The sequence below is a fragment of the Schistocerca serialis genome, chromosome 4 (genome assembly GCF_023864345.2).
Source record: "Schistocerca serialis cubense isolate TAMUIC-IGC-003099 chromosome 4, iqSchSeri2.2, whole genome shotgun sequence".
Classification (NCBI taxonomy): domain Eukaryota; kingdom Metazoa; phylum Arthropoda; class Insecta; order Orthoptera; family Acrididae; genus Schistocerca; species Schistocerca serialis.
This window is the reverse complement of record NC_064641.1, coordinates 554,082,424-554,096,001: the sequence shown is the minus strand read 5'-3', so window position 1 is coordinate 554,096,001 and position 13,578 is coordinate 554,082,424.

Here is a 13,578-nt window from a genome sequence, read left to right as displayed (position 1 = left end):
AAGAGAGCAACAATTCTCCTTCTGTCCGCCATTCCACTTGCACTAGTTGTATCCTAAATGCAGTCCAGACATTGATTTAGATCTCAAACTTTATCATCACAGAATGCAGCACTGTGTAGGAGATCACTTGTAGTTCTTTTACTCAAAAGAGGTCCATGCTTTAACTTCCCAAATATACATTTAGATCATTTTCCTGTGAAATATCACTTGTACCTTATGCACTCTCGGCCTCTCAATTGCATCATATCTAGTGGACACCTTTCAAATACAGTTTACTCATTATCTCCTAAATACCTTATAGCAGGTTGTACGGACGCTGGTTCGAATCCTGCCTCGGGCATGGATGTGTGTGATGTCCTTAGGTTAGTTAGGTTTAAGTAGTTCTAAGTTCTATGGGACTGATGACCTCAGATGTTAAGTCCCATAGTGCTCAGTGCCATTTGAACCATTTGAAGACAGGTTGGTATATGGTCAATATTTTCAGTGTCTGCAGCAATCATTACTCATAGTTCTACACAATAAATGAAAAAAATCTCTACAATATACAATATCGATAAATACACAAAACCAAAATTACTGCAATTGACCCTATGTAACTCCAAATGGGTATAATGCTTAGTGGAAAACCACTAAAAACAGTCCTTTGCTGGCACAAGATTGCATTCTCCAAGTCGTCCAGGTGATGTCCTGCTGCCTTTAAATCATCGAACTGTCTTACCACATGTTCAGCGGACAAATTCGAATCCTACACTGTTGTCTGCCAAGGGAATATTTAATACATAACTTAAAATGTAGACAACAGTGAATAAGCCAAAGTCGATTACTTTAAGCATGTCCCCTGCAGGTGCTATTGGGAATATCTTACGTTTAATGTCATCTGTTATCAGTTCCAGGTATTTGACAACTTGCAGAGGATTATTTAAATGCGCTTCCAAAACGCTCTTTTGTGCATTTACAATTATTATGAACAGCAAATCATATGCCCTTTCTAGCTCATTCAAGATAAATGTCAGCTGTGTTAGTAGTCCATTAATGATTATTAATGTAACAGCTCTTTGTAGTCTTCCGTTAGTGCTCTTTACGAATTGAATTATGTCTTCACTGAGCCTTTTCATTCCTTGCGTTATTAACAGTATGTTTCCTGCTATAGAGTTTACTGACTGATTGAAACTTGTTAGTGTTGCTTTTACTACTATGATCTGTTCCCCAGTTAACATCAACAGCTGTTTTTGCTCTCTATCTAATAAATCAAGCTTTGCTCTAAATAAAATGAATACCAAACAGTATTCTACATACCTCTATTTGAGCCACGAAATCGCTGCACTTCTGTCAGCTGCTCCCACGGACACCACTTCTCAGTATTCGGATTTGACTGCGTAGAGTTCATCGCCTCATGGACCCAGTCTTTATGGCGCCTTGTTACCCACCTGTGGACCGTCTACTCGTATGATCCCAGACTTACATGCACTCCGTCTTCAGGCCGCAAGTGGCCCATCGGGACCATCCGACCGCCGTGTCATCCTCGGTTGAGGATGCAGATAGGAGGGGCATGTGGTCAGCACATCGCTCCCCGGACGTTATGATGGTTTTCTGTGACCGGAGCCGCTACTATTCGGTCGAGTAACTCCTCAATTAGCATCAAGAGGCTGAGTGCACCCCGAAAAATGGCAAAAGCTCATGGCGGCCTGTATGGTCACCCATCCAAGTGCTGGCCACGCCCGACAGCGCTTAACTTCGGTGATCTCAAGGGAATCGGTGTATCCACTGCGGTAAGGCCGTTGCCTAGAATTATATGACTAAATCGTTATTAATCTTCCCTGCTCCTCAAGACATTGCTGTTCTAAAGTCACATAGACATAATTCTTATAATAAGCACTTGTGAATGCAAAATGCGTGTCCAAGTCTCACTCCTCAGTAATAGGATAATTCACATAACCGTCTAAATGTCCAATTATAATTTGTATTTTACGGATTTGACACTATAGAGCGAGTGTAAAAATGGAAATTGGTAGTAAGGACTATGGGACCAAACTGCTGAGGTCATCGGTCCCTAGGCTTACGCACTACTTAATCTAACTTAAAGTAACTAATGCTAAGGACAACACACACACCCATGTCCGAGGGAGTACTCGAACCTCAGACGGGTGGAGCCGCACGAACCGTGACAAGACGCCCTACACCACACGGCTACCCCGCGCGGCAGAACGAGTGTTCTTTGCTAAAATTCTAAACCTCTGGTAGCTAGTACTATGGTGGTTTCTAAGAAATCCTTTAACTAGCTTTGCACAGGTTTGTACTTATTCCAATTCTGTTAATCTATAACTCCTTCCTCCTCTCTCTGTCCGTGTCATCTTCTCCCTTCTCTGTCCATTTCATCTTTCCCCTCCCCTGTCCATGTTCTCCTGCTCCTCCCTCTGTCCTCTGCTCCTTCCCCTTCTGTCCATCTCCTCATTCCCCTTTCTCCCGTCATGCCCCTTTCTCTCCTCGGTCCCTTTTGTCCCTCATTCCTTTTTCTACCCACATGCCTCTTTTTTCCTTTGTACCTCTTTCGCCCTTTACGCCACTTTCACACCTATTGCCCCTTTCTCCCCTCCTGTCCCTGCCTCTTTATCCCCTACTGTCCCTTTCTTCTCCCCTGCCCCTTTATCCTCTCTTCACTCCCTGTCTCTGTCCATCTCCTCCTCCAAGAGTTTAGCTGAAATCGCTCCAGTGGTTTGGAAGGAACATTTTATCTGCGACTTTGCCCACATACGCACATGTCGCATATATTTCACATGTATTTAACATATCCCACCCATATTTGCACACTTAATTCACGTGTCATTCGAGTGAATTAGTTTCGATTTCATGCAGCTCAATGTTTATGACATCACATCTCCTGAATTATGCGTCGTACTATGATACAATTTTGTAGGTACATTCAGTGGCGTGTGTGAATACTGTCTGCAAAATGTGTTTCGAATAAAGTTAGACGCAAAGAAGTAATAAATTTAAACGTCCTGTATGATGCGACAGTTTTCATGTATCTCAGTATTTATGACGTCGTATCTCCTAAACTGTGTCACACAATCATATAATTTTGCAGGTACGAATTGTCGTATACGTTAATAATGTCTGCAAAGTGTGTTGCGTAAACAGTTGGTTATTAAAGAAGTAATAAACTGAAACGTCATACCTGATGCGGCAATTTCATTGCATAAACAGCGGAAGTGTATTAAGCGAGAAACTTTTTTCCTTTCATCATTTTGTGGGGGCTGTCAGCGAGATAAGGTTTCGTAAATGTTTGAAATTATGTTTAATGTATGTTGCAAGGATTATCATTCTCAAATAGTGCATCATTTAATTCTGAGTATCCATGTGTCGTTGGCTATACCACATTTTCACATCCACCTCTATACCTTTGATAGGTAGATTGTTCTTACCTCACAGCGACTCTTTCCACACAGTGAGTGATATGTGTACAATGTTTAGATGAAACTGGCCCTGTGGCTTAGGAGAAGAGGTGGAACGTACGCACGCACACACACACACACACACACACACACACACACACACACACACACACACACAGTCCACATTGCATGGGGGACTCATTTCGTTTATTCCAGATGGCTCACTGTCGCGGCCAATCCTGACCTCGGAAGTCTCCTCCAGATTTCCCCTGTGCTCAGCCGTCTCAGCTGATCGGAAATCTCTCTCAGCTCTCTCCTTTGTGTCAATTCTACCTTTTTCTGATTCATTCTTAGCTGTCCTAGGGCTATGTATTCTAGAGAGGAGTAAGTGACCTGATTTCTGCTATCGCTTTAGTATAGGATAATTTATGGTAATCATATTACTCCATCTTTAATCTTAATTTAGTAATCTTTATGGTGGATCTGAAATACTACTTACCAACATCAGATATTTGTGATCCTTGCACACCGTGAATTTTTGACTGAACAGATATGACTGGAAATGTCAGACAGCCCAGCATATTGTACAGTATAATTTCTCTGCCTAGATGCCCACATGACAGGTAAGTTGTTGCCAATTTTCACTTCACTTAGCATTGCTAGAATCAGGGTATGGCTCGCATCTATGATTTCAATAAACACTTGGCTAAAATCTGGGTATTGTTATATTGCAGAGCTTAAGAGTTTTTCCCTTAGTTGCTGCAATGCATCTTCCTATTCTCTTTCCTAGTTGTATGCCACTCCTTTCGACTCCTTTCTTCAGAATTTCCTACAGGAGTTTAGAAATTTTACTTTAATTACTTATAAAAAAATTATGGCATCTGGTTAGGCCCAAAAACACTTTTAGCTGTAGTGGGCTTAGGCTGGGGATACCAACGCGTTGGACTTTTTTGGATCAGGCTTTAACCCCTCTGATATAAGCACATGACCAAAAATGTAACACCCTTACGTAAAAATTCACATTTATCTATTTGCAGTTTGAAGTTGTAACAGCCAAGTCTCACAAAAACTTCTTCCCATCGGCTATTAAGTTCTTTCTAGTGAAGATCCAAATATTATCACATTGTCTAAATTAATGCCTTCTCTCCCTGCAACCCCATTAAAATAGAATTAATTAATTTTTGAAATATATTTGGGGCTGTTTTCAAAACCATTGGTATTTACTTATACTCATAGTGCCTTACGGTGTACTAAACACGGTTTACTCTTTTTCTTTCTCATCCAATAACACTTCAGAATAATCTCTTGCTATATACAGTGTTAAAAAACACTTAACTTTACGTAGCTGAACCAAAATTTTATCTACTCTATGGAGGGGATACACATTGTTAACAGATATCTCATCCAGGCGCCTGCAATCTGTTACAATCCACCATTTTTGTTTCCCATTCACGTTCAGTTTCTTCCGAATCATAATTAAGGGAAATTTCCATGCACAATTACTTGGAACAATGATATTACCCATAACGTCTTATCAATGTACCCCTGCAAGACCTCTTTTTGCGCCTGTTGTATCCTATATAGTCTTGAACATGTCACATGACCTTATGCTTCATGTGTTACCTTAATCTCATGTGCGTGAGTCAAATGTTCTCCCGTCAAGAGAAAGCTGTCATTGTGTGCCATATTGCGTTTCTTTCTTCACTATTCAGGTGTTCAACTCCGAGATTTTCTTTTAACTTACTGGCCCATGATTTTATCTCTTACTTTACCCTCCTCACTTATCTTGCTTTAAGCTCACCGGCGGTTGGCATTTTGTCTGCCACCAGTACTGGACATTTCATCGATATGGTTTCCTACTGTCGCATTTAGCGCACTTATTATATATGCACCGCCTTTACGATTATCAATGCTTCTGGTACCTACGGTCCTCTGGACTTATTTTTTGCTTACGAACGATCACTGTAACACATTTTTTACATCTGCATGTACTCTAAGAATTCCTTTCTCTCTGGAACCCATTATCAGTCTTTGCTCTTTTCTTTCCCCTCTCCCGTGGTATTTCTTCCCCACTGACATTTGCGTGAAGCAGGGTTTCCTACTGCCATCGAAACGCCTATGACCATGTTCGATGTAACATTTGCCGGTCTCACGGCTTCGAGCACAACCGAAACGACACATCCCTGTTTCACAGCTCTTACCCCATTCCCCTCCCTCAGTAGTACAAGTTTATATGCCAATTAGCTCCGCAGATGATGAAGAGATTGAAGATATGTATGACAAGAGAAAAGAAATTATTCTAGTAGTTAAGAGCGACGACAATTTAATTATGATGGGGAATTCGAATTCGATAGTAGGAAAAAGAAAAGAAGGAAAAATGGTAGGTGAATATAGACTGGGGGAAAGGAAAGAAAGAGGAAGCCGCCTAGTAGAATTTTACTCAGAACACAATCTGATCATCGCTAACACTTGGTTTAAGAATCATGAAAGTAGTTCCTATACGTGGAAGAGAGCTGGAGACACCGGGAGGATTCAGAATTATTATGTAATGCTAAGACGAAGATGTGAGAATCAAATTTTAAATTGTAAGACATTTTCCGAATGTGGACTCTGGCCGCAATTTATGGTTACGAACTGTAGATTAAAACTGAACAATTTGGAAAAAAAAGGTAGGAAACTAAGGAGATTGGATCTGGATAAACTGAAAGATCCAGAGGCTATTGAGAGTTTCAGAGGCAGTATTAGGCAACGACTGACAAGAACAGGGAAAGCGATACAATAGAAGACGAATGGGTAGCTTTAATAGTGAAGGCAGCAGAAGATTAAATAGATAGAAAATCAAGGCCAAGTAGAAATCCATGGATAACACAGAAGCTATTGAATTTAACTGATGGAAAGAGAAAACATGAAAATGCAGCAAATGAAGCAACCGAAAGAGAAAACAAACGTATAAAAGTTGAGGTTGACAGGAAGTGCAAAATGACTAAGCAGGAATAGCTGGAGGAAGAATATAATGATTTCGAAGCTTATTTCACATGGGGGAAAAATGGACACCGCCGACAGTAAAATTAAAGAGTCCTTTGGAGAAAAGAGAAGCAGCTGTATGAATATCAAGATGTCAGATGGAAAACAGTCCTAAGCAAAGAAGGGAATGCTCGTAGGTCGAACGGTTTATACGAAGGAGATGAACAGAAATGGGAGGGGACTTAGATGAAGATGAGATGGAAGGTATGATACTGTGAGAAGAATTTGACGGGGCACTAATTCGAAACAAGGCTCCAGGAGCAGACGACTTACCGTAAGAACTACTGATAGCGTTGGGAGAGCCAGCCACGACAAAACTCTTCAGTCCAGTGTGCAAGATGTATGAGATAGGCGAAATACCCTCAGACCGCAAGAATAATGTAATAATGGAAAATGTGGTAGAAGCCGACCTGGGGGAAGATCAGTTTGGATTCCGAAGAAATTTAGGAACATACGATGCAACACCGACCCTACGATTTATGTTAGAAGCTAGGTTAAGAAAAGGCAAACCTACGTTTATGACATTTGTAGATTCAGAGAAAGCTATTGACAATGTTTGCTGGAATACTCTCTTTGAAATTCTGAAGGTAGCAGGGGTAAAATACACGGAACGAAAGGCTATTTATAACCTGTACAGAAACCAGACGGCAGTTATAAGAGTCGAAAGGCATGAAAGGGAAGCAGTGGTTGAGGAGGGAGTGGAACAGGGTTGTAACCTGTCCCCGATGTTACTCAGTCTGTACACTGAAAAAGCAGTAAAGAAAACCAAAGAAAAATTTGGAGTAGAAGTTATAGTTCAGGAAAAAGGAACAAGATCTTTGAGTCTTGCCAATGGCACTGTAATTCTGTCAGAGACAGCAAAGAACTTGGAAGAGCAGCTGAATGGAATGGACAGTGTCTCGAAAGGAGGATATAAGATGAACATCGACAAATCGAAACAAGGATAATGAAATGTAATAGAATTAAGTCAGGTAATGCTAAGGGACTTAGAATAGGAAAAGAGACACTTAAAGTAGTAGATGAGTTCTGCTATTTCTTTTCTATAACTTTGAACAGTTACTATGAGCTCCATTGTTACTATAACGTGTACGCTGTGTATGTCCATAACACAATGAAGCTGCGTTTCCGACCATTGGTTTCCTACCTCAGTATAATCGGTGGTCTTTTCGTCGTCAGCTCCTACTGTTATCGAACCAATACCTCACTGTTTCGCGGCGACTACCGCTACCGGACCTAAACAGCGCTATGTTGAAGCTCCTACTGCATTTGCACTAAAATATCTCGTTTCTTCGGTGGCTTCTATCGCTTTCAGACCAACACATCACGGTTTCGTGGCTCCTACCACTTTCACAGGGACCACTATTGAACTGATACTTGCCACGTTAGATATAACTCTTCTTTTATCGGCTCAGAACCTCGACCGAACAAAGGCTTCACTGTTTTACATCCTCTACCCCATCGGCACTAACATTTACGAGGGCTGTCCAGAAAGTAAGTTACGATTGATCGCGAAATGAAAATCACAGTGAAAATCAGAAATGTTTCATTTGTAACAGTTAGCTACACTTTTCAGCTACTTCTCTACGTAGCCGCCGTTCTGACTCAGACATTCGTCGTAGCGTCGTACCAACTTTCCAATACCCTCATCATAGAAGGCAGCCGCCAGTGCTTTCCGCCAATTCTCTACGCTGGCCTAAAGCTCGTTGTCTGTGCCAAAATGTTGTCTTCATAGCCAGCGGTTCGTTTGAGCAGAGATGAAACTCAGTGGGAGACAATTACGGGCTGTATTGTGGGTAACCAAACATTTCCAATTGAAACGATGCAGGAACATCTTCATTGCCCCTGCAGAATGAGGCTGAGAATTGTCTTGAAGAAGAAACCGCACGACAGTTAAGTAATGTTGGTTGCATAGCTTCAAGGGAAAGTTCTCACCAGACCCTCGTACTTGGCGGGAGACACTATTTTCTATAACATCTTTAAGCGATCACTAAGAGCTCAGGAATTGAAAGAGCGACATAATTCTACCTAGAGTCATACTAGAGACACTGCCCAACACATCTTTACAAAGCTTTATCGGATTTTCATAGTCGTTTCCATTTCGCGACCGACTGTAACTTACTTTCTGGACAGCCCTCGTAGTTTTTTCACAGCTCCTACAACATTATTACTAACGTATTTTTGATACATTCCTCTCTCTGGGAGCTATTGGTCCTGGGCCGTTTGCAACTCGATTCACTTCCCATGAATCAATATTCTTTTTTGTGCCATAAATTTTTATCACATTCTGTCTATCCTAACAGGCCCTCAAATGGCAGAGCCCCCTCTGCCCGAAAAGCATGAACTGTGTGCTTGACTAACAGGTCCCTCGCGAACTGCAACTCGATGTCTTTGTAACAATGTTGGCGATTGTCTATAATAGCCGGAATTAATAGAGAGATATAGTTTTCTTCTTTAGTGTAACAAAGCATTTAGCAAAATGAATAAAGTAACATAAAACATTAACATTTAGACGAAACTCACACATAAACTGAAAACCATGGGGAGTTATCTTATAAATCTAAGGCTATTAACCTTTTTCGAAATCGTCCAGATAAATTACGTTTAAGTCCAGGGTTCATTTAATAACGAAACTTCATTAGTCAAATCATCCAGATCGTTAAAACTCGTACATGTTCCTGATTCACGCCGTTAACATGTTTAATTTATGGCGCACATTTCTATCGTATTTGTGTGTGATTATTATATTAATATAATAATAAAAACAGTTGTATCAGTAGTTTCCAAAAGGCTTCATGGTCAGATGCATGTTTCGATGCGAAAGCGGCCTCTCCGTAGGGGTAAGTACTTATCAAAGAAACAAACAATATTTTAACTCGTTCCTCAAAGGAGTGTCATCGTGGAAAATGCGCATTTCGGCAGAGAACCGTCGTTGTAAACTGCGCTAAAGTGCGAGTTAACAGCCACGTGATGAAAATGTCGGAAATTTTAGATTTTAACTGGTGGTAGTCCAGTTCTTACAAGAATGGTAGAATCACAGTCAAATCTCTAATAAGGAAAGTCAAGCACCAATCATTAGTAGCATTCACTCCAGCTAGTTGTTTGGAATTCAGATACAGGTCAAACAATTCATATGTGGTGAACACTTTCGATGTAATCAGTGGACTTATAAAGCACGACATAGATTTAAGTACGCTAATAACAAAAAATGTGTCCAGTGTGCAACAGAAGTGTGCGAGTCAACAAGATAATAAAGACACTAACAAGTACTTGAAATACATTCCGTGTAGTACGTACAGTGTTTGGAATATATGTGTTTCCTATGAAAGAGGACTAATGTCGTAGACTAAAAAATTACTAAAAGGTTTGTACATCCGATCTGCAACAATGTCTGCTGGTTGTATATCTACTACATACGAAAATATAATAGATATTCTAAAACTAAAGTCTATATTTTTGAAAGATAAGCCCCTAAGGTACATGGTGCAAAAAAAAAAAAAAAAAAAGAAGTCTGCTAAAAGGACATTATTTAAAAAATCAGTAGAGTATAGCAATCTCCATAATGAATTTAAAGAACTAATTTAGTTGCAGAATATTGTATGTGACTAACACTTTGAATTTAAAACACGTTTTTTGCGGTTTCCTCTAAAACAACCTATGTGGATATGCGGTGTTTTAGAAACGATTTGAAAGGAAATTAAGTGGAACGAGGCAGTTTAAAGGCTCCTTGTACTTGATTTGTTTGCACACATACCTGCGTGCTACCCATTTGTACATAATAAAATACGCAACACCGTACCGGTTGGAGTTACGTCTTACTGGCCACGTGAGGAAGTGGACCACAGTCTCCCCGAATGCGAGTCCTATATCTTACCACTTACCACTAACTCGATTCTTGAAAAATCGTTGCTTGCCTATAATTATCAATATAAATTATTATCAGTGTGAATTTGAACACAATGAGAAAAATGAAGCACTGTTCTGTGAGATATACGGAAGCATTATGTGAATTAAGTAGCGATCTTCCACTGTTAAGTCAAAGGCAACAGATTTCAATACATCCATCTTCTTTTTTTCTGCCCTTACTCGTACCTGCACGGGGTCGGCACGTTCATCTGGATTTGGCAATATTAGTGATAGATAGTGACCGGATCTCCTTCCTATCGCTAGCTGTTCGCTCTGGGGCGCAAACTGTGTACCACACCTGTCTGCGTCTGGCGTTATGACATATGAAAGTGTGAGAACGTTTTAGAAGAGTTTTCGAATAGTGTAACTGAAGCGGAGCGTGGGTACTAGCTCATCATTCACCTAGTAGGATGCGGGAAACCGCCTAAAACCCAGATCCGTCATACAGATCCTCGTTGGTAATCCGCCGGGCGGACTCGGTCTCGTTCCGGCACCTCCCCGAGTAACGGAAACAGTGTGCTAATGCGCACGGCTATCCAAGCGGGTTGATTTCAGTACATTCAATGATAAATATTTCCTTTCGTGTAAAAAAAATTCGCTTAGCATTGGAGAAGGGCAGGGAATAGCTTTAGATCACTAGCTATATTTTGTCGGCTGTGTACATGTCAAAAACTACGTTTGCACTACACGTGTTTAGTTCATAGGTAAATTACCGATGGAATAACCAGGTAGTTTGTTAATAAAGTTTTCATATTGGACTTGCAATAGGGTATTTGAATGTTTCCTGGAAATCGTCTTAAGTGGTGAATTACGCCATATTATGCTCATAACACGCAATTTTCCTTCTTGAGTTTCAGTATTCTTTTATAAACCGACATGAAGTTCAAACAGTTTCCAATACCGCTAAAATGCTCCATTCGAGTCATGTGATGCCTGTGACGTCACTGGCTAGCTCGTTGCTCCCACTGTCATAACGCTAATTCACGGTGATGTCTTGTTTTGGAGTTTACGTTTCGGAAAATGGATTCCAGATGGCGTGTAGTACCACTCTGTACAAATACATCCATAAACACTACTGAAAAACTGGTTTTGAGTGTTTCAGAGAATGAGAAGGTGTGTAAAAATTGATTGCACTGTACCGACAAAATGCCACCACGTCGATGCCCAAGTTACCTCACTTAATTAAACATTTTTTGAGATATGCTTTGTCACTGTTACACAGGATAGTGTCAGTCAGCGAAATTAAACTCGTAGTAAAAATTATCGTTGTAGCCGCTTCGTTGCACATCATTGATAGATCAGTTTGTAGAGCGGTGCACTGGATGACAACCATGGGTTGCTGGTTCGAATCTATCCTGCAACAATATCTTTTGTCACTGTTACACAGGATAGCGTCAGCCGGTGAAATCAAACTCTTAGTAAAAATTATCATTGTAGTCGCTTCGTTGCACATCATTGATAGATCAGTTTGTAGAGCGGTGGACTGGATGATATACATGGGTTGCTGGTTCGAATCTATCCTGCAACAATACTTTAACTTATGTATAAAATAAATAGACAGTCCTTTCATATGAAAACCAAATCACAACTACAAAACTTTACCATAACGATTACAAACTATTGTGTTTTCCTTGGCCCTTACATGCGTTTACAATCGCATTAGCTGTTCGCACACGTCGCGTTCAAAATGATATCTTCTAGTTAATGTGACCACACAGTTTTTCCTTTATTAGAAAAAAAATTATTTTCGTACCATCGAGCTAGGATCCTTACTGTTGAAGCGTTTGAAGTTTCATCGCCTTGCATAAAATGAAGTTAAGTCTGCTTCTGACATGATGTCAGTTTACACTCACAAACAGCACGGCCCTTACGTCTGTGATACCTGCATGTTGTACGTGTTTTACATCTCTCCGCATACAAAAGCCAGCGTCCTACACCTCGTTGTACTCTGGGAGTATGGTGATACCTTTACCACTAGCAATACTTTCTGAAAAAGGTAATTGTTTGTAAGAAAAGTAGATGCATTTATCCCCAGTTGTCCATTTCTCAGACTAGGATTAAGGTGAAGCTATATATAATACATCCCACCACCCAGATAACTGATACAATTAGTTTTTGATAACGCGATTTCCATATTTCTTGTAGAAAATGTATGACCCTTGTAGGATTCTGTATTCTTCTTATCCGTAGTCATATACGCTATCCATTGCGCCACAGAGCGCATGCTGCGTGTGATGCCTCTATTGCGTATCTTGTATACTGGAAATCAGCAGTAAGATTTTCCACAAGAATAATTTTATTGTGTTTTGGGTCGTATTTCACAACTGATAGTCGACAATCTAGATATAAGATAGGGATTCATTTGGAAAAGTTCCTCAGTTTCTTAGTTTTGAGTGGGTTTAATGATGTTGCATGGAGCAGGGAAAGAATGTCTGTCCTTGCACACATCGCTGCTCTAAATGATTGGAACATAAACATATCAAATTTCGTACGGTTTCCACTATCAGTGTTCACGAAATTTCTTTCTATTGTTACTTAAAAGTTGTAAATGTGTTTCCCATCACTATACAGCTTAACTATTTACAGAAATAGTGCGTAAAAACCTAGTAACTTTGGCTAATACTCCTGTAACACACATATAGCTTCGTCTGACTTCTAATCTATGACGTCACCAGAGCTTCGGCCAATAACACAGCGTTTTCCATCACATCACCAAATCGATTACATAATTTGCAGTTTAGATGGATTTCAGTTGCTTTGTTTAAATTTCTCACATACTTTTCATCTGTCTTAGCTTTGCCTGACTGCATGATTTGTTTCTTCTGTTTCGGACAACTAGGAACCATGTGAAAATTTCATTTCCTTCTCATTTTCTCTATTCTTTCGTCTTTCCACCATGTCTCTTTTTCCTTTCTTTAGACCACTTTGCGCGTATTCCCTTACTGTTTTTGCTTGGAATAGTTCTAAATTTATCCCTTCCCGTTTGTAATATCACTTTCTGCTGCTTCTGCCGTTTATATTTTGTGTAGTTCTAAATCGTTTTTAATTTCTTGGTCCCAGTTTTTAAATTCTTCTTACAGTGATAATCGATGATCTGTTTTCTCAACCTATTGCCATTCCTTCTGTCTAAATGTTCTAAACACAGTCTTCTTTCCTCACTGTTTCTGTTATTTTTTCTGTATATTGAGAGATGTAGTCACTGCTTCTTAACTTCCAGTCTTCACTGTATCTTATTCCAGTTTAAATTTACGTCATTATT